A 22,596-nucleotide genomic window follows, 5' to 3' on the forward strand; every position below is an offset into this window, starting at 1 on the left:
GCGGTGTCATTTGTCCCCACATGTAGTAGCAGGAATGGGTAGTCATCTGTAGGTCTGAAGAGTCCTGATATCCTGTCAGACACATCTTTAATTTTTGCACCTGGAAGACAGCACATTTCTCTTGTAGTTATATCCGGTCTGCAGATAGCGGCCTCTGTTCCTCTCAGCAGGGAATCCCCCAAGTTATATTCTTGTACATGGGAGCAGTATTATAGTAGTTATATTCTTGTATATAGGGGCAGTATTATTGTAGTTATATTCTTGTACATAGGAGCAGTATTATAGTAGTTATATTCTTGTACATAGGAGCAGTATTATAGTAGTTATATTCTTGTACATAGGAGCAGTATTAGAGTAGTTATATTCTTGTACATAGGGGCAGTATTATAGTAGTTATATTCTTGTACATGGGAGCAGTATTATACCGTGTTTCCCCGAAAGTAAGACCCTGTCTTACATTAATTTTACCCCAAAAAGTCCCACCCTGTCTTACTTTCGGGGGAGGTCTTACATTAGCCGAAAAAAAATGACAATTTCTTTTTAACCAATAAATTAACATTTATTAACATGCTGTTATACCCCATAACAGTGCCGTATCCCACTGCACACAGCCCCACACCCCATAACAGTGCCGTATCCCACTGCACACAGCCCCACACCCCATAACAGTGCCGTATCCCACTGCACACAGCCCCACACCCCATAACAGTGCCGTATCCCACTGCACACAGCCCCATACCCTATACAGTACATGTTTCCCTACTTGGATTTTAAATGCTGGACGTTTTCCTCTGCGGTGCGGCTGTGGGTGCGGAAGGCCTGTGCTGCAGGGAACGCTGTGCCAATCAGCAGGGAAACAGCGGTGACGTGGGGCTGGGGCGGCCAATTACAGCCCGAGCTGCTGGACCAATCAGTTCTCGAGCCGGGGGCCGGCGGTGACGTGGGGAACAGGGGCGGCCAATGAGCTGTTGAGCTGGGCGGATTGCGGGGTTAACACGGCGAGTTAACCCCATGAGCGCTGGACCCGCCCAGCTGCACCTGAGGACACCTCTGGAGCCTGGGGACCCAATGGGGGACAGCGGCGGCCCAAAGGTAAGGGCCTTACATTTCACAGCGGCCCCCAACCCTGCCTTACATTCGGGGGAGGCCTTACATTGAAGGACCCCCCCGTAACCCCCACCCTGTCTTACTTTCGGGGGGGGTCCTACTTTCGGGGAAACACGGTAGTAGTTATACTCTTGTACATGGGAGCAGTATTATAGTAGTTATATTCTTATACATAGGGGCAGTATTATAGTAGTTATATTCTGGTACTATAGTAGTTATATTCTTGTACATAGGGGGCAGTATTATAGTAGTTATATTGTTGTACAAAGGGGCTGTATTATAATAGTTATATTCTTGTACATAGGGGCAGTATTATAGCAGTTATATTCTTGCACATAGGAGCTGTATTATAGTAGTTATATTCTTGTACATGGGAGCAGTATTGTAGTAGTTATATTCTTGTATATAGGGGCAGTATTATTGTAGTTATATTCTTGTACATAGGAGCAGTATTATAGTAGTTATATTCTTGTACATAGGGGCAGTATTATAGTAGTTATATTCTTGTACATAGGGGCAGTATTATAGTAGTTATATTCTTGTACATAGGAGCAGTATTATAGTAGTTATATTCTTGTACATAGGAGCAGTATTATAGTAGTTATATTCTTGTATATAGGGGCAGTATTATTGTAGTTATATTCTTGTACATAGGAGCAGTATTATTGTAGTTATAGTCTTGTACATAGGAGCAGTATTATAGTAGTTATATTCTTGTACATAGGGGCAGTATTATAGTAGTTATATTCTTGTACATAGGAGCAGTATTATAGTAGTTATATTCTTGTATATAGGGGCAGTATTATTGTAGTTATATTTTTGTACATAGGAGCAGTATTATAGTAGTTATATTCTTGTACATAGGGGGCAGTATTATAGTAGTTATATTCTTGTACATAGGGGCAGTATTATAGTAGTTATATTCTTGTACATAGGGGCAGTATTATAGTAGTTATATTCTGTACATAGGAGCAGTATTATAGTAGTTATATTCTTGTACATAGGGGCAGTATTATAGTAGTTATATTCTTGTACATAGGGGGCAGTATTATAGTAGTTATATTCTTGTACATAGGGGCAGTATTATAATAGTTATATTCTCGTACATGAAGAGGCAAACTCTATCTGGTCACCTCACATCCATGAATTGGCTGGTTCCTTATTGTGCCTCCTGATGAACCGTGTGGACGGGGAAACACGTCGAGGCTGGAAGCTAAGTTTGGGTTAACCCCCAGCTGTTTCTATAATTTTTTTTTTTTGGCAATAGGTATCATCCTTTGCTTTCTATGGGAACCAATATGGATATAATTCTGATGTTCTTTTATTGAACCATGCTATTTTTTACCTCTTGTCTGTGCTTGTCTGATTTCACTGCAGAGAGTTTTTTTTGGCCTTATTTGATAATGCATATGGAATCTATGTTTTCTCTAGTCTATTAATTCCCAAAAAGACAAGACTGCCACCTATCTATTGGTTATACAAGAGGTTTCTCTATGGTTACATTTAATAGCCTGTCTTTTATATATTGTACATTTATAGCCTGTGTATTATATTAAGCACTATCTTTTTCATCTCTTTTATTTGCTTATTGTTTTCCCACCTGTAGTTTATAAGGGTCATTTAGGGCGAGTCTGGTACAGCCGCCGCGGAGTGGGGGCGCCAAATCGTATCTTTTAGGGTGCCAACCTCCACTGTCAGGAAGGGATAGCAGGCTAGTGTAGGGCTATCGTAGGTTATTATTGTATAGCATTTGTTAATTGTGTTATTGCACTAGGGGAGGTGTTCTTTGTACCTCAGTTTATTAAAGTTTCATATTTTTAAAGGGATTATATGATTGCACTTTTGATATTTCTTCCCTGGTCCTGTGGACATTTTTTTGACATTATTATAGTAGTCATATTCTTGTACATAGGAGCAGTATTATAGTAGTTATATTCTTGTACATAGGAGCAGTATTATAGTAGTTATATTCTTGTACATAAGGGCAGTATTATAGTAGTTATATTCTTGTACATAGGGGCAGTATTATAGTAGTTATATTCTTGTACATAGGTCAGTATTATAGTAGTTATATTCTTGTACATAGGGGCTGTATTATAGTAGTTATATTCTTGAACATAGGAGCAGTATTATAGTAGTTTTATACTTGTACATAGGGGGCAGTATTATAGTAGTTATATTCTTGTACAGAGGGGCAGTATTATAGTAGTTATATTCTTGTACATAGGGGCAGTATTACAGTAGTTATATTCTTGTACATAGGAGGCAGTATTATAGTAGTTATATTCTTGTACATAGGAGCAGTATTATAGTAGTTATATTCTTGTACATAGGGGCAGTATTATAGTAGTTATATTCTTGTACATAGGGGCAGTATTATAGTAGTTTTATACTTGTACATAGGGGGCAGTATTATAGTAGTTATATTCTTGTACATAGGGGCAATTTTTATTATAAAAACCCAAACATAAATACAATTATAATAAAACAAAAATCATCCAGTATTACAAAACACAAACCACTTAGGTAATATATACGCAGCACTAATGATCAGATCATATTCATAAATAAATTAAAGTGTCCACACCTGGGGATGGAAAAAGAAAGTTAGAGGGAAAAAAAAACAAAAAAACATTATCATATTTTCTAACTGAACTTTACGTTTCTCCATAACGTTATGTTTCTTGGACTCCTTCCAACTTCTAGTGATTTTATCCACCGGAGTTCTGACATAACCTGATTGGCTGCAGCGGTGTGATCGAACGGCTCATTGTGCAGTGACACCCGGGTTCTCATGTGCCAGTGATAGTATTTGATGACACTGATTATAAAGTACATCGTCTCTCTGTTGATGTTACTAACAGTGGAGGGGACACCATAGATTATGTCGGGATACTTTAGAGTCCGCAGTCTGGGGATTTTTAGATTATCTGACACTTCCTCCCAGATCTTCCTCCCTCCCCAGCAATCACATATAAAGTGCTCCATAGTCTCCTCCTGCTGACAACCAAGGGGACACGTCCGATCAGAGACACACATGTTTCAGGTTCCTTTTGACAAAGAGCCGACTATGCAGTGAAAGCCAAGTGACATCAAACAGTTTAGGAGGTAGCCATTTCCCGTTTAGGAACCTAAGGCTTTCCTGCAGGGTGGTGGTGACACAATCTCTCAGGGCCAGTGGAGAGTAGAAGAAAGTCCTACATACACGAGCATACAGGTCTCTTCTCGTACTGCTCTCAATGTAAGACCTCTCCAGTCCCCACCTCCTAACACACTTCAGACCATAGTCCAGATACTGGGGGAGGTGGTCACCTGTCCATCTCCTCCTCTTGAGACTGCCGCCTCGCACCCAAGATTCTGCAAAAGGCAATATCCAGTACCTGATACTATTTACCCACAGGGAGCTACTGTTTGAGTCCATGTTCCCAAAATTCACCTTTAGAAACAAGGAGTCAAAGAAAACCCTTGGATTCAACATATCCAGCCCACCCTCTCTCCGCCGTAGGTATGTTATTCCCCTCTTTATCAGGTTCATCCTATTCCCCCACAAGAGCTGGAAGAACAGGCTGAAGAGTCTCGCTGAGAAAGATTCTGGCAAAGGGAAAATGACAGAGACATACAAGAAAACGGGGACCAGGTACGGTAAGTCTTCAACATTGTGACCCTTTCTCTGTAGGTCAGCCTCCAGTTCTTCCATCGCTGAACCTTTGCATTTCCGGTTTCCTATTTCTCCTCCCAATTTAGCGTGGCATTATCATCCCTCCCAAATTTAACCCCTAGGATCTTAATATAGGTGAAGGCTTTGGAAAACTGCGGCAGATCAAAGCTGGGCTCAGTATCTAATGTCCACAGAGCTTGACTCTTTTCAAGGTTGACCAGAGACCCGGAGGCCTCTGAGTAGCTTCTGATGGACGCAGATAACATCTGCACCTCACAAGGATTGGAGATCACCAGTGTCACATCGTCCGCATAGGCAACAACATTCAGAGGCGGGCAGTGGGGGACCGGCACCCCCTGAAAATCGCACTCCTGCAGTGACCTCAGAAATGGGTCTAGGGCAAAAACATACAGGAGCGGACTCATTGGGCAGCCCTGTCTCACCCCCGCCCCAACTCCAAAAGTGTCACCCTGCCAACCATTAATCAGAGGAAAGCTCACCGCCTCTCTGTACAACGTCTTCAACCAATCCACAAATTGTCCCGGAATACCGTACTTTGACAAAGTGGCCCACAGATAGTCATGATCAACCCTGTCAAAGGCTTTAGCCTGGTCCAGACTGACAACATATCTCCCACACCGCAGAGCTTTACATCTCTCAAACATCTCTCGTATCGAGATGACTGCTCCAGAGATGTTCCGCCCCTTTACTGTGCCAAACTGAGAGCCTGCCAACAGTGCCGGGGACAAACAGACTAATCTAGAAAATAGGATCTTTGCTAGAATCTTCCTGTCCACATTCAAGAGGGCAATCGGCCTCCAGTTCTTGATGTCACTTGGCTCTTTACCTTTAGACAGCAGAATTAACGAGGACACCCTCATGGATGGAGGCATCAGGTGATTTTCTAGACAATTTCTATACACATCCACGAGAATTGGAGCCAGGAGGTCTCTGAATTTCTTATAAAATTCTGCCGTTATACCATCTGGACCTGGTGCCTTCTTCAGATATAACTTATCAATAGCCTCCTTAACTTCTTCCACCGCTAATTCTGCTGTCAAAGGAGAAAAGTCCAGATCATTAGTATCAGGCACTGGAGTTGCCTCCAAGAATTGAGCCATCTTATCTTTATCCAAAACTTTCCTCTGAAACAAGTCAGCATAGTAAGATCTCACCACCTCCAGGATACCCTCCCGTGAATCCTGCAATACACCCTGGGAGTCAATGAGACCCGTGACCATTTTTTTGGCCACCCTCTCCCTGCAATTCTCAAAGGGATCAGGGGCCCCTAAGGACCCATAATCCCGTTCAAGAACCAGGGAGGTATACCTGCTATACTGATACTGCTTTATCTCAGATTTCAGCCGGTCGATCTTCACTTTGTCATCCCCGCCCGCCGAATACAGTGACTCCAATTCTTTGCGCAGCTTTAGGTACTGGCTGTACTTATTCCTCCCTTTATTAACTGACAGTCTCTTTAAGAGGGATCTGATATCCTCCTTGACGTCCTCCCACCAGTCGGTCATGTTGTCATAGAAGTCAACCCTGTCTAGATGAAGCTGGATAAGGGAGTGAACACGGCTCTGAACATAGGCATCATCCAGGAGACTGGAATTGAGCTTCCACAACCCTCTACCAATGTCCGGACGGTTAGAGGAACCCAAAGAGAAGCACAAGGCGAGGTGATCAGAGTAAGGGACGACCTTCTCACTCAGGGCGCCGACAGCCTCAGTAGGACTGACAAAAGCAAAATCTATCCTACTGCTCCTGTTGGAACATGAATACGTGAATTTTGGCTGTCGCCCACCCTGTGTGAAAACGTCGGTCAATCCTGCCTGCATTATGACGTTATGTAGGACCTTACCGTCCCTGGTCACTGCCCTGCCCGAGGAGCTGTCACCTGATGTCATTATGGCATTAAAGTCCCCCGCCATCACCACTGGAAGAGAAGTGAAGAGGTAAGGCTTGATGTCATTAAACAGCTGGATCCTGTCAGTCACTGTCTGTGGCCCATAGATGTTAATAAGCCGGAGTCGCCTCCCATGGACAGTGACTTCCAGGACCAGACATCTTCCCATGACCACCTCCGTCATCCTATGCACAGTCACATCATTGGTGTTAAACAGGACAGCGACCCCGGCGTAAGCCTCCACAGCCAGTGACCAGAAAGAAGGACCGGACCGCCATTCCCTCTCAGCCTCTCTCATAAGCCCCAGAGATGTCAGTCGTGTCTCCTGCAGGAAGATGACATCTGTGTCCAGATATTTGAGATGTTCATACACCGTGTGTCTAGTTCTCCTCAGCTTAATGCTATTCACATTGCTCGAGGTCACTGTCAATGAGAACCCCGCCATCACAGCACAATATAGAAGGAGCAGAGTAACAGCCATCATCATGAGTCAGAGATGTTCTGTCCACCACTGGTGTCCATGTCAGACTCTACCTGAGGGTCTACAGATAAGGGCTTCCGCTTTGGCGGAGGATGGTCCTCTATGTCCCTGTCACACTCAGCATCAACTTTCCTCAACTCTTCCTCATAATCGTCACCATTGGAGTCAGATAAAACTCCATACTTGTTGGACACGACCATCACTCCTGCAGAATTCTGAACCTTCTTACTAGCACTCTGACCAGTGTCATATTCTGCCTCAGGTTTACGGGAGGATGTGTTCTTTTTCTTCCTTTTATTATTATTAATGCTCCAGTCATCAGATACAGACAGCGATGCTTAAGGGGGGGCTATCTGAGGCTGCTGGACCTGATGGACGACCTCCATGTTCCTCTCTGCACCCTGCTTCTCTGGTGCTGCCTGAGTGGACTCCTGGTGGGCATCTGAGCTGGTCAACATCTCTCCTGACATTAAACACTCCTCCTCATGTGTCCCTGCCACCACATCCTCATCCTCCTGAGCCTCTGCCCCTGCCATCACTAACTCATCAGGGAAGACTCTGCAGATGTTGTGCCAGGCGTCTGGACAGTCCCTGTGAGGGTGGCCCATCCTACCACAGAGGTTGCACCTGACTTCCCGGCAGTCTGCAGCGACATGGCCAATTGCCCCACACAGACTGCACTTCACCACAGTACAGGCGTTAGCCAGATGACCTTTCCCACCACATTTGAAGCACTTTCTGGGTTGCCCTGGATAATAACACCTTCCCTTCTCCCTCCCAATGAAGAAGGAGTTGGGTAAGTGGGCAGTGATGTTATCACATTGCCGCAATTTTACCAAGACCCGCCACCCCATTGTCCAGCTACCATCCTCATCTCTGACCTTGGTGAGTCCAGAGACGAGGTCACAGTGTCTCCGGAGCCACACCTCGATGTCCTGTGGAGGAACGGCCTCATTCCAGAACGTGATATTCACTGTGACAGTGTCCGGCCTGGAGATAGGAACCAACACAAACTTATTCCAGCCCTCAGCATCTCTGAACTTGGGGTAATTGGCCCAGAATCTATCCAGGTCAGACATGAGCTTGAAGCTGACCTCGTAGCCCTGCCTGTCCTGAAGATTAGACACTGCCAGTATTTCCTTTGCTACAAACCCCATCTGGCCGCAGAGCAGCTCTCTCACCACATACCTGCGTTGTGGCAGATCCTCCTTGGCACCTATGTATTTAAACCGCACCACATTAATGCGTTTGAATGTCTGGCCGGTATACGTGGCGCTGGAAGTGAAGGATGGGGCGCCGCGGCTCCAGGCATTCCTGGGGGGCACCTGCCGGGTCACACTGGGCTGACTGACAGGGAGAGGGCCTGCAGCAGGGGGGCTGTCACACCTTGTGGACTAGATGGCAAAGGGGGATAATCACACATATCATGCACATTATCATGAGCAGCATCATTATTATCAGACAGTGCGATGTCCAATACAGCATGTGAAACCCCTCCAACCCCCGACCCCATGGGCACAGCATCACCAGCCACAGTCTGTGCTTCAGCCTCGGCCTCATCAGCACAAACAGTCTCAGAAATACTGTCCTGCTCCTGTGTGGGGCATTCTGGGACCTGTAGTGCCTCTGCTGGAGTCTGCAGTGTGTGCTCCTGTTCACACTCGGCTGCCTCAGCCTCATCAACACAAATAGTCTCACATATACTGTCCTGCTCCTGTGTGGGGCATTCTGGGACCTGTGGTGCCTCTGCTGCAGTCTGAAGTGCATGCTCCTGTTCACACTGAGCTGCCTGCTGCTGCAGTTGTTTTCCCTCCTGGAAGCAGAAGCGGGCAGCCTGTAACACTGGCCGTGTCCGCTGCTGGGGGGTCCCGTCGTGAACATCAGGGGTCCTGGCCTCTACAGCACAGTCCTGCTTATAGGAGGCGAACCGCTCCCGGTTCCTGTAGGTCTCTGCCAGGGGCCCCATGCTCTCCAGCACAGATTCAGTGTCCTGCACAACACTCGCCAGCTGTACACCCAGTGTGTTCAGTCTCAGGTCATACGCGTCATTACTGGCAGGATTTGTGGTCTTTAGACTATAGATGAAGTCTACCTCCATTTGCAGCGCTTTTTTTTGCTGCTGTAACTCACCCAGTTTTCGGACAAGTCCCGGTATCTCATCCGCTAGCTGCAGCTCGGGTGCACGCGCCGGCTCCACAGGTTTAGTCTTGACCACGGGTACAGGGGTTTTGAAGACAGTCTTGTGCGGGTCCACCACGGATGGTTTTGTGGCCCCTTGGTTGGATGCAGGCTCCGCAGCAGGTTTATCGCTGCCACCTGACTGTGACCGTGTGCGTCCTGACCGCGCCATACTGCCATGCTGCTGTAGGTTCTCCTGCATTGTCTGTCTTTCCAAAGACGTCCGTCTCTGCCTGGAAGCAGCAGAGGTGATCTGCACAGCTGGGGCCGATCTCACCTGTGCACCTGGCAGGAGCTGCTTACTGACTGGGGAGCTACAAGACTTCACATTCAGCTGGTTTCCATCACTCACTGACACATTGCCTTCTTGCTTCTTTGCTGGAACTGGAGAAGGTTTTCCTCCCAAAACTTTACTCACAACTGTTTCCTTCTTCATAGAACTGCTGCAGCTTTGACTCGCTGCATTCACTGGACTCACAGCGGCTTTGGGATTAACATTCCCATTAGAAGCCTGGGAGGCTAGTCCCAGTGTAGGCCGGGAAGCCTGGGCCTTGCCAGGGGAGCTTCCCCGCCCAGGGTGGCCCCTCCCTGGGCTTGCTCCAGACATCAGGAGAACCACTGACACACAACCTCACAGCTAGGAGGCAGTATTATAGTAGTTATATTCTTGTACATAGGAGCAGTATTATAGTAGTTTTATACTTGTACATAGGGGGCAGTATTATAGTAGTTATATTCTTGTACATAGGGAGCAGTATTATAGTAGTTATATTCTTGTATATAGGAGCAGTATTATAGTAGTTATATTCTTGTATGTAGGAGCAGTATTATAGTAGTTATATTCTTGTACATAGGGGCAGTATTATAGTAGTTATATTCTTGTATGTAGGAGCATTATTATAGTAGTTATATTCTTGTACAGAGGGGCAGTATTATAGTAGTTATACTCTTGTACATAGGGGCAGTATTACAGTAGTTATATTCTTGTACATAGGAGGCAGTATTATTGTAGTTATATTCTTGTATATAGGGGGCAGTATTACAGTAGTTATACTCTTGTACATAGGAGCAGTATTAGGCTATGTGCACACACTGGGGATTGGTCTGAAGATTTTTTAAAATTGTAAATCCCATAGGATAACATGCTACTGTACACTGTCTGCAGAACTGCTGCAGTTCTGCTGCGGCCAAAACCGCAGCGGAACCACAGCAAAAACTGCAGTATGTGCATATAGCCTTGTAGTAGTTATATTCTTGTACATAGGGGGCATAAATTATAGTATTAAAAGTTTTAGCATTTCTCTCAAGGATGATCACTATATCATTACTTGAAAAAACTATAAGGTTGCACCATGAATTACTAAGAATGATAACTCTAGAACATTGAAACTGCATTACTGCCATAGAAAATGGGAAGACAAAAACTCTATATAAAGTATATATGAAATATTCATCTGCAAAACTGCTATGAGAAATACAGTAAAAAAGAAGGTACTTGGTGCATAGATTGGCCAATATATGTGAGCCCAACTGCCAACGTCAAGGCGTTTTTCAAAGTTGGGTCACTGCCCTGATATATCACCTCACCTGGGCAAAAAAGCCTACAATTTATGGGGCAGGAATGGGCCAGCTAACTACTTAAAATCACCTGCGGATGATGGGAGTTGGAGTGCACATGTCTAAAAATAGATACAAATAGATAAAAAGGACCAGCACATGTAAGCTAGTGTGAACAGGTGCCAACCAAAAAACTTATAACTTGAATAACTGTAAGGTTGCACCATGAATTACTAAGTAATCATTCTTAGTAATTCATGGTGCAAGCTTATAGTTTTTCAAGTTATATGGTTTTTGGTTGGCACTAGGGATGAGCGAGTAGTGAAATTCTCGGACTCGCTGTTCTCGTTAAGAGTAGCTCCTAATACTCGGGTACTCGTAACGAGTCCAATGTACAGTAAGTCTATGGGAAATGCGAGTAATGGGCAGAGAATGTGTGTGGGTAGAGACTATGTGTGCATGGAGAATGTGTGCGGGGGTCTGTGGGGCTGAGTGTGTGTGTGCGGGGCTGTGCTGGGCTCTGTGGGCTCTGCCGGTGCTGTGTGGGGCCTGTGCGGGCTGTGACGGTGCTGTGCGGGGCCTGTGTGGGCTGTGCTGGCGTTGTGTGGTGGCTGTGCGGGCATCGTCCGATGCGACTACTTGTCCCATCCGGCTATGCCCACTACAGTGACAACATTAGCGGATGATGGGAAGGTAGTATTCCCATCATCCGGCTAGTGTGGTGCATGTAAAAAAAAAAAGAAATACAGTACATACACATAACATGCAACTCAACATAGAGTACATACTCATTGCACACACCTAATTCCCCGAAGCCATTGATCTCATGTAAAAAAAATTAAAATAATAAAGCAACCTATACTCACCTTTCCGCCGTGATCCCACCATTAATAACGAGGGTCCCATGTCGATCTCCCTTGGAGAGCAGCCGCATCAGCTGATGCGATCGCTCTCCAGGGGCTCCAGCGATACAGTGATGCTGTGCAGCCAGCCAATCACAGTAATGCCACAACAAAGAAGGCGGCGGCTTTACTGTGATTATTGGCTAACACATGCCGGCGGGAGATCGAATATTGCGAGGCGAGTAGTGAAATTTACTCGCTAGGATTCGAGTACCGCGAGTACTGAATCCTACCAAGTATACTCGCTCCATCCCTAATTGGCACCAGTTCACACTAGCTTAGATGTGCTGGTCCTTTTTCTCTAGCTATATTATTACTGTTAGTGATTGGAGTTGCCCTTTAATTTTCTGGATCACCAGTTATACGGTAAACTCCCACAGATTGTGATTAAAGAACAAGAAAACTTTCCCTGATGTCTTCTCTCCTTGTGAATCTGTTTTCAGATGAATCATCACCAGTGATATTTGGGTGAATTGTTTTCTTCTTTCTTGGGGCACAGAAGTCGCTGAGCGGTCTTTGTTTATTTGCCTCGGGCCAAACCACGACACTACAAGCGCGGCCTGAAGTGCTGAATAAACCCCTTTATGCTCAATGCTGGTCATCAACTTCTTCTTGTTCTGCACTGACCCCTTACACTTGCTTAGAAGTCTACACTCCCCGTGTTTATTTATAGAAGCGCATTGTGCAACAGAAAAATAAGAAAAAAAGGATCTAGCTAAAACTGTAAGAACCCTCATGAAGAATGAGGACTTTGTGTGTGGCTGGAGTGTCCATTCATTCCCTTACAATGTCTCCCTATGTAGGATTTAATATTTAACCTGGACGTGGGTGTTAATAGGGTCGTGTTATGTTTAATGAGCTGTCACAAGTGTTATGCGTCATGTTCAATTGTGAACCCACAAAGAAAGACAGAAAAGTCTAATGAGGGACACGACAAAATTATATCACTTGCCTCCATTTTTAGGTATTAAAAGGTTATTCCCCTTTAAGATAATATCTCTTGAATTGTCCACAAGTTGTTTAATAGATATAACGACGACAAGAAATCTCAAGATGGAAGAGGCCAGGAGCCATTTGGTGAGCTGCATTTCTTGCTACATGTTCACAGATTTACCAGTGGAAAAGCCAAACTTTACATGCCACAAATGCAAGCTTGTGTCCCTGTTGGAGGAAAAGTTGCAAAATCTCGAAGAGAGGTTAGCTACGTTGAAGATCATTAAGGAAGGTGAAGAGTTCTTGGACAGAGCAGAATTATCTCTTCATGTTACAGAAAGAGAAGAAATTCGAAGTGCACCTGAAGAAACAGAGGAATGGAGACATGTGACCCAGAGAAGCAGGAGGATCAGGAGGCAGTCAGCACCCATACTGCTCAGGAACCAGTACCAGGCTCTCACGCAGGAAAACGATGAAGAAATACATCAGGATAAGACTTTGCCCACAAACAGCAACCTTGTACGCCTTCAGAGTCCTCCTGGAAGGAGAAAGAAAAATGTTGTGAAGAAGAAACGGAGAGTGGTGGTCATGGGGGATTCCCTGTTGAGAGGAACAGAGGCCGCTATCTGCAGACCGGATAAAACTTCAAGAGAAATGTGCTGTCTTCCAGGTGCAAAAATTAAAGATGTGTCTGACAGGATATCAGGACTCTTCAGACCTACAGATGACTACCCATTCCTGCTACTACATGTGGGGACAAATGACACCGCAAGAAACGACCTGGAAACCATCTGCAGAGACTTTGAAGACTTAGGCAAGAAAGTGAAAGAACTGGGAGCGCAGGTGGTCTTCTCTTCCATCCTCCCAGTGGATGGCCATGGAACAAGGAGGTGGAATAAGATTCTGCAGGTGAACAACTGGCTACGTCGATGGTGCCGTCAGCAACGATTTGGATTTCTGGATCACGGAGTGAACTACTTATACGATGGACTACTTGCTAGAGATGGGGTGCACCTTACGAAGACTGGAAAGCATGTATTTGGAAGTCGCCTTGCTACACTTGTAAGGAGAGCTTTAAACTAGAACAACATGGGAAGGGAAGCAAAAGACCAGAAAAAGCCATACACCTGACAAATGCTATTGAGAACTCTGCTATTAGAAGTGGAAAGGAAGAACAAAGGCAAAAGAATCTAAATAATAAAAATATTGGAGAAAGAGAAACCAATCACAAACTAAAATGCTTCTATACTAATGCACAAAGCATGGGCAACAAACAAGGAGAATTGGAACCACTAACACAGGAAAAGAAATATGATGTCATTGGAATCACTGAAACTTGGTGGGACAATACACATGATTGGAATACAAGACTAGAAGGATACAACTTATTTGCAAGAAACAGACTTGATAAACGAGGAGGTGTCGCATTGTATGTTAGAAACACGTATATCTGCACAGAGATTGAAACTTCAGAGACTGGGAGTTCTGTGGCAACTGTTTGGGTAAGAATACAAGGACAGAATAATGCAAAGGACACCATTGTAGGCATTTACTACAGGCCACCTGTGCAAGCTGAAGATATGGATGAACTCTTTATGCATCAAATGGCCAAGTTCTCCAAAAAAATATGACATAGTTGTCATGGGAGATTTCAACTATCCAGACATTTGTTGGGAATCTCTCTCAGGCAAAACTAACAGGTCAAGGAAATTCTTATCCTCTCTTGCTGACAACTTTATCTTCCAAAAGGTAAGGGAGAAAACAAGGGGAACTGCTACCTTGGATCTAATCCTTATAAACAGGGAGGAAATGGTTGAGGAGGTAAAAGTGGCTGGGACCCTAGGAGGTAGTGACCATGCTATTTTAGAATTTTGGATATCTAGAGGCGGAAGACCTGTGAAGACTCAGACGTCAAGGTTAGATTTCAGAATGAAAGATTTTAAGGGATTCAGAAAGAGAATTGGAGGGATCCAATGGCTGGATATCCTAAAAGACAAAAATGTCCAGGAATGATGGGAAATCTTGAAAAATGAAATTCTCAAAGCACAGTTGTTAACAATTCCGAAAAGAGGGAAGAATAGGAAGCATTTAAGGAAACCAGGATGGATGAACACAGAACTTAAGCACATGCTAAAAAGGAAGAAAAAAATGTTTATAAAATGGAAAGAAGGAGGCATATCTAAAGAAGAATATAATGCTGTCTGCAGAACCTGCAGGGCACAAATCAGATTATCTAAAGCTGAAAATGAATTGAGGCTTGCAAGAGATGTCAAAAACAATAATAAAGGATTTTGGGGATATGTCAAAAGTAAAAGAAAAGTCAAAGATGCTATAGGATTTTTACAGGATGAAAATGATGAAATGGTAAGACAGGATGTTGAGAAGGCTGAACTTTTAAATTCCTATTTTGCATCTGTTTTCTCTCAGAAAGGAAATGTAACATCAACTGTTATTCACTGTCCTATTAAGGGAATAGAAGAATCCAGGATATCTATAAACAGAAAGATAGTGAGGAAACACTTAGCTAACCTAAATGAATTCAAGTCTCCAGGTCCAGATGAATTACACCCCAGAGTACTGAAGGAGATAGCAGAAGAAATTTTTGAACCCCTCTCCATAATCTTTGAAAATTCTTGGAGAACAGGAGAAGTGCCAGAAGACTGGAGAAGAGCAAATGTTGTTCCTATCTTCAAAAAGGGGAAGAAGGTAGACCCAGGGAACTATAGGCCGGTGAGTCTGACTTCTATACCAGGAAAGATCTTTGAACAAATTATTAAACAACATGTATGTCAATACCTGGATAAGAATGAAGTGATTAAACAGAGTCAGCATGGGTTTGTAACTAATAAGTCATGTCAGACTAACTTAATTTCCTTCTATGACGGTATCACTGATTGGGTGGATCAAGGAAATGCTGTAGATATAGTATATCTTGACTTCAGCAAAGCATTTGACAAAGTCTCTCATACAATCCTTATTGAAAAAATGACTAAGTATGGAATGGACAAGGCAACTGTTAGGTGGACTCATAACTGGCTTAGTGATCGGACCCAAAGAGTGGTCGTAAATGGCTGCACATCCAGTTGGAAGAATGTCTCAAGTGGAGTACCACAGGGCTCTGTCCTGGGCCCTGTATTGTTCAACATCTTTATCAACGATTTAGATGAAGGAATTGAGGGTAAACTGATTAAATTTGCTGATGACACAAAGCTAGGAGGGATAGCTAATACTAGAGAAGAGAGAGAGAGGATTCAAAAAGATTTAAATAAACTGGAGAAGTGGGCAGCAACTAACAGAATGGTTTTTAACAGGGAGAAATGCAAAGTACTACATCTGGGAATAAAAATGAAAAAAACATATATAGAATGGGAGGAATAGGGCTAAGTGACAGCACATGTGAAAAAGACTTGGGTATACTAATAGATCACAGACTGAATATGAGTCAATAGTGTGATGCAGCAGCAAAAAAGGCAAATGCAATTCTAGGATGTATTAACAGAAGCATACAGTCTAGATCACGTGAAGTCATTATTTCCCTCTACTCCTCTTTGGTCAGACCTCATCTGGAATATTGTGTCCAGTTTTGGGCACCACATTTTAAAAAAGACATCAACAAACTGGAGCAAGTTCAGAAAAGAGCGACCAGAATGGTGACCGGTCTGCAAACCCTGTCTTATGAGGAAAGGTTGCAGGATTTGGGAATGTTTAGTTTGCAAAAGAGAAGACTGAGAGGAGACTTAATTGCTGTCTACAAATATCTAAAGGGCTGTCACATTGTAGAAGGATCAACTTTATTCTCATTTGCACAAGGAAAGACTAGAAGCAATGGGATGAAACTGAATGGGAGGAGACACAGATTAGATATTAGAAAAAACTTTTTGACAGTTAGAGTGATCAATGAGTGGAACAGGCTGCCACGAGAAGTGGTGAGTTCTCCTTCAATGGAAGTCTTCAAACAGAGGCTGGACAGACATCTGACTGGGATGATTTAGCGAATCCTGCTTTGAGCAGGGGGTTGGACCAGATGGCCCAGGAGGTCCCTTCCAACTCTACGATTCTATTATTCTATGATTCTATGAACTGGCTAAATAGACTATCTTAGGAAAAACCAAAATGGCCATAGTAAAATCGTTAATAGTAATTGGGCAAGATATCAGCTATACAGCTGCTCACGTTTCCCAGTCCTGCATGCTTGGTGCCTCGGGGTGATCCTCGACTCTGCCCTCTCTTTCAAGCCACATATCCAAGCCCTTGCCTCCTCCTGCTGACTCCAACTCAAAAATATTTCCCAGCTCCATACATTCCTTGACCAAGAAACTGCAAAAACGCTCGTGCATGCCCTCATCTTCTCCCGCCTCGACTATTGCAACCTCCTACTCTCTGGCTTCCCCTCTAACACTCTTGCACCACTGCAATCTATCCTAAACTCTGCTGCCCCACTAATCCACCTATTTCCCTGTTATTTCCCAGCCTCTCTTCTCTGCCAAGCCCTTCACTGGCTCCCTATTGTCCAGAGGCTCCAGTTCAAAACCCTAACTATGACATACAAAGCCATCCACAACCGGTCTCCTCCATACATCTGTGACATGGTCTCCTGGTACTTACCTACACGCAACCTCCAATTCTCTCAAGATCTCCTTCTCTACTCCCCTCTTATCTATTTTTTCCACAATCACATACAAGACTTCTCCTGTGCTTCCCCCATACTCTGGAACTCTCTACCCCAACACATCAGAATCTCGCCTACCATGGAAACCTTCAAAAGGAACCTGAAGACCCACCTCTTCCGACAAGCCTACAACCTACAGTGATCCTCCGTCTGCTGAACCGCCGCATGACCAGCTCTACCCTCACCTACTGTATCCTCACCCATCCCCTGTAGACTGTGAGCCCTCGCGGGCAGGATCCTCTCTCCTTCTGTACTTGGGTGTGCCTTGTATTGCTCAGGTTTATTGTCTATGTATGTCCCTTTTTCACATGTAAAGCGCCATGGAATAAATGGCGCTATAATAATGAATAATAATAATAATACACAGAAGAGTTAATAACTTGCTAATTGCTCAGGGTGCAGCCATTGGGAACCCTTATCGATCCCTAGATTGGGCCACAGCACAAATGCACAGCCACTATTCCATTTTAATGGTATATGTCAGATATTAGGATCTGGATCGATGAGGAGCCTAGGGGTTGGACCCCCAGCAATGAGCAAGTTATGACCTATCCTGTGCGAAGATGATAACCTGCCTAGTTGGGAACAAGCTTGCACAAATCCAAATCTATGGCTGGTTCTACATGTTCAACTCTTCCAGAATATACCGTAATTAAACATTTATGCAGCGTCCAATCCGCAGCGGAGAGCTGTGACAGCATAGTGGATGGGATTGCTACAAATCCCATGTCCACTATGCATCCATAGTCGCCTGCAGATCACCCGCGGACATTGACATGTGGCGTCTCTATCAAGACTGCAGCATGTCAATTTCTCTTGGAGAGACACTGGTCCCAACAAGAGAAATGACATCAACAGAAATGTATTGAATGCAGTAAATACGCATGGTTCAGTGAACACATGCGGATTTACCTGCGTTCAATGGAAGGCAGCGCTTTGGATACAGCGAACATATAAATGCTGTCAGTTCTGGATCGTGGGCACCCGGCCTTATTGAGTTCACTGTGTAAACAATTAACCCGTTAGTGTCCCCCTAGTGGTGGCTTCAGGATAAAGAAAATTATTTGACTTTATGGAGGAGATTTACTAAGGCCTCTTTCACACTTCCGTTTTTGACCATCAGTCAAAATCCGCCAAGTTTTGAAAAAAACGGATCCGCCATTTTTTTTGTGGATCCGTTTTTTTCCCCATTGAGTTGCATTACTGGCGGATCTTGACGGATGGCCATCCGTTGGATCCGTTTTTGTGAGGATCCGCCAAATTTTTTGCATCCGCCGGCATGCCTGGACGGACCTTGCAACGTTTTTTTTGTTGTTGGATCCGTATTTTCCAGTGCGCATGCCCAGAGAAAGGAAGTCAGGGAGAAAATTAACCCTGAAATCCTTTTTGGCGGACGAAAAAAACACTCTCTCTCTCTCTCCTTCCCGGCCAGCGGTTCCTTTAAAATTCTCTCTCTCTCTCTCCTTCCCGGCCAGCGGTTCCTTTAAAATTCTCTCTCTCTCTCTCTCTTTCTCTCTCCTTTTCTCTCCTTCCCGGCGAGCGGTTCCTTTAAAATTCTTCATTCTGCGGTTCCGTCAAAAACCAGATCCTGTGGCATCCGTTCACATCAGTTAGGAACGGATCCGCTTTTCCACCTTTTTGGCGGATTTTAACTGACACTAAAAACTGAAGTGTGAAAGAGGCCTAAGTAAAATGTGCTAGAATTCTGGAACAACTTGCAAAAAAATGTTGTACTTATGAGTCAAATTTATTATTTAATTTAGTCACTTTTTAGATATTTTTGAAAAGCATCTAAAAGGGCGTCATGGTATAAAGCACTCTAGATGTGTAATGGCAGACCAAGCAAACCAAGAGGTGGCAGAATGAAGTGTCTGACGTGTCTAGCAAGATGTGTCAAAATGATCCAGCAGCGTGTGCCACATTTTCTGTGTCATCTAGTTTTACTCTCTCTAGATTTACAAGAGTGATGTTAAATCTGCCCCTATGTCTATACAGTAGAAGGGGGGAAAATGGAGCTCTAACCCCTATAATGAAATATTAAGAAATTAATCACACATCAACATTCATGAATCAAATGTAAGAATTCAGGATGTAAAAAGGTGAAGATTCCCTTAAACATTTTCCTGATTCTCATCTTTCCATCTTCACCTTCTGGGAGCTTTGTTTTTTTTTTTTGGGGAAGACGCGGTGTCAATGTCATCATTTAATTTTTCTGTATTGAAAAATGTAAAAAAAAAAAAAAAAAAAAAAAGTGGGGTAAAAAGAAAGCAAAAATAATTACATTTTATCATTCACAGTGAGGGAAAAATGCTTTGATTAAGAACATAACCATTTTTTTTTAGTATACAGTGGGGAAAAAAAGTATTTAGTCAGTCAGCAATAGTGCAAGTTCCACCACTTAAAAAGATGAGAGGCGTCTGTAATTTACATCATAGGTAGACCTCAACTATGGGAGACAAACTGAGAAAAAAAAATCCAGAAAATCACATTGTCTGTTTTTTTTTTCATTTTATTGGCATATTATGGTGGAAAATAAGTATTTGGTCAGAAACAAAATTTCATCTCAATACTTTGTGATATATCCTTTGTTGGCAATGACAGAGGTCAAACGTTTTCTGTAAGTCTTCACAAGGTTGCCACACACTGTTGTTGGTATGTTGGCCCATTCCTCCATGCAGATCTCCTCTAGAGCAGTGATGTTTTTGGCTTTTCGCTTGGCAACACGGACTTTCAACTCCCTCCAAAGGTTTTCTATAGGGTTGAGATCTGGAGACTGGCTAGGCCACTCCAGGACCTTGAAATGCTTCTTACGAAGCCACTCCTTCGTTGCCCTGGCGGTGTGCTTTGGATCATTGTCATGTTGAAAGACCCAGCCACGTTTCATCTTCAATGCCCTTGCTGATGGAAGGAGGTTTGCACTCAAAATCTCGCGATACATGGCCCCATTCATTCTTTCATGTACCCGGATCAGTCGTCCTGGCCCCTTTGCAGAGAAACAGCCCCAAAGCATGATGTTTCCACCACTATGCTTTACAGTAGGTATGGTGTTTGATGGATGCAACTCAGTATTCTTTTTCCTCCAAACACGACAAGTTGTGTTTCTACCAAACAGTTCCAGTTTGGTTTCATCAGACCATAGGACATTCTCCCAAAACTCCTCTGGATCATCCAAATGCTCTCTAGCAAACTTCAGACGGGCCCGCACATGTACAGGCTTAAGCAGTGGGACACGTCTGGCACTGCAGGATCTGAGTCCATGGTGGCGTAGTGTGTTACTTATGGTAGGCCTTGTTACATTGGTCCCAGCTCTCTGCAGTTCATTCACTAGGTCCCCCCGTGTGGTTCTGGGATTTTTGCTCACCATTCTTGTGATCATTCTGACCCCACGGGGTGGGATTTTGCGTGGAGCACCAGATCGAGGGAGATTATCAGTGGTCTTGTATGTCTTCCATTTTCTAATTATTGCTACTACAGTTGATTTCTTCACTCCAAGCTGGTTGGCTATTGCAGATTCAGTCTTCCCAGCCTGGTGCAGGGCTACAATTTTGTTTCTGGTGTCCTTTGACAGCTCTTTGGTCTTCACCATAGTGGAGTTTGGAGTCAGACTGTTTGAGGGTGTGCACAGGTGTCTTTTTATACTGATAACAAGTTTAAACAGGTGCCATTACTACAGGTAATGAGTGGAGGAAAGAGGAGACTCTTAAAGAAGAAGTTACAGGTCTGTGAGAGCCAGAAATCTTGATTGCTTGTTTCTGACCAAATACTTATTTTCCACCATAATATGCAAATAAAATGAAAAAAAAACAGACAATGTGATTTTCTGGATTTTTTTTTCTCAGTTTGTCTCCCATAGTTGAGGTCTACCTATGATGTAAATTACAGACGCCTCTCATCTTTTTAAGTGGTGGAACTTGCACTATTGCTGACTGACTAAATACTTTTTTTCCCCACTGTATATATATTTACTTTTTGTAAAATAAAAAAAGTGATGAAATAAAATAAAAATGTGGTTTGTGTTACCATATTCTGAGACTCATAACTGTTTTATTTTATTGTCAGAGCGATGTATGGGTTTTGTTTTTTTATGGAGTGTGCTGTAGTATTTATTGTTACTACTTTGAGGTACATATAACTTTTTTTTATTTCTTTTTACTTGATTTTATTTCATTTATTTTTTTCTAGCATTTTTTTTCACAGCGTTTGCCGTGAGGTTTGTGTAACATAATATTTTGATAGATCAGACTTTTGCGTAAATGGTGATGCTAATTTATTTTTTATTTTTATTCTTTTAATCTAAAAAGTTGGGAAGGGGGGATAATTTGAAGGAGGACAAAGATGTCCTCCAGTCTTACCTCTTAAGGCCCCTTTGCATTTAGCGATGCACCAGCGATCCCGACCACGATACGACCCAGTCAGGATCACTGGTGCATCGCTAAATGGTCGCTAGTGAGCTGCCACACAGGCAGATCTCACTAGCGACATAGCAGCGGTCGGCAGTCATTACTTACCTTTCAGACGCGGCGATCCTGACGTCCTCCCGCCCGCGTCCACGCGTCGCTCGTCGGCGCCAGCAGGAAGCGCCCGACGACAAATGGAGCTGCACGATCTCGTGCGATCAGCAACAGACAGTGGGGGAGCCGGTTGGAGGTAAGTATCACACATAGCGATATCGCTGCTGCGTCACAAAATCGGTGACACTTTAGCGATATTGCCATGTGTAAAGGCCCCTTAAAGTGCGGAAGCAGCGTAATCTCCACACATCTCGCCTCCCATCAGTGTCATTCTGTCCCTGTGTCGGCTGCTCGAGAGGAAATCTCGCATGTGCGCATTACTGTTCTCTTCTTTCCTCCGCATTATTCCGCACTTCTGTGGCCACAGGCATCAAGTGCCACCGACATCGATGAGCTCAATGATTCGGCTTCTCATTTCTTAGGAAATTTTCTTCATGGCTGTTCCTCAATTCAAACCAATGACCTCTCTCCTTCTGTACCAGCCATGACTTGTATTGTTTAAGATGATTGTAGTTTTTTATTATGTACACCCCTCCTCACATGTAAAGCGCCATGGAATAAATGACGCTATAATAATAATAAATAATAATAATAATTTGTAGAATTCATTGAGGAAAAGAATTTTCCACCACCAGGAGCAAAACAATAACAATGCAGCGACATGACGAGAATCTGCATAACTAATCGTATA

The 22,596-nt window shown here is 43.8% G+C and overlaps 1 protein-coding gene across 9 annotated transcripts in view; it reads left to right on the plus strand.

The window, feature by feature from the left end:
- The window catches only part of FGGY (FGGY carbohydrate kinase domain containing), a 366,153-nt gene that overhangs the window by 338,108 nt on the left and 5,449 nt on the right, over positions 1-22,596 (plus strand). The window lies entirely within an intron of this gene.

This window comes from Dendrobates tinctorius, unplaced genomic scaffold, assembly GCF_039654945.1.
Source record: "Dendrobates tinctorius isolate UK_male_01 unplaced genomic scaffold, ASM3965494v1 ptg000138l, whole genome shotgun sequence".
Lineage (NCBI taxonomy): Eukaryota > Metazoa > Chordata > Amphibia > Anura > Dendrobatidae > Dendrobates > Dendrobates tinctorius.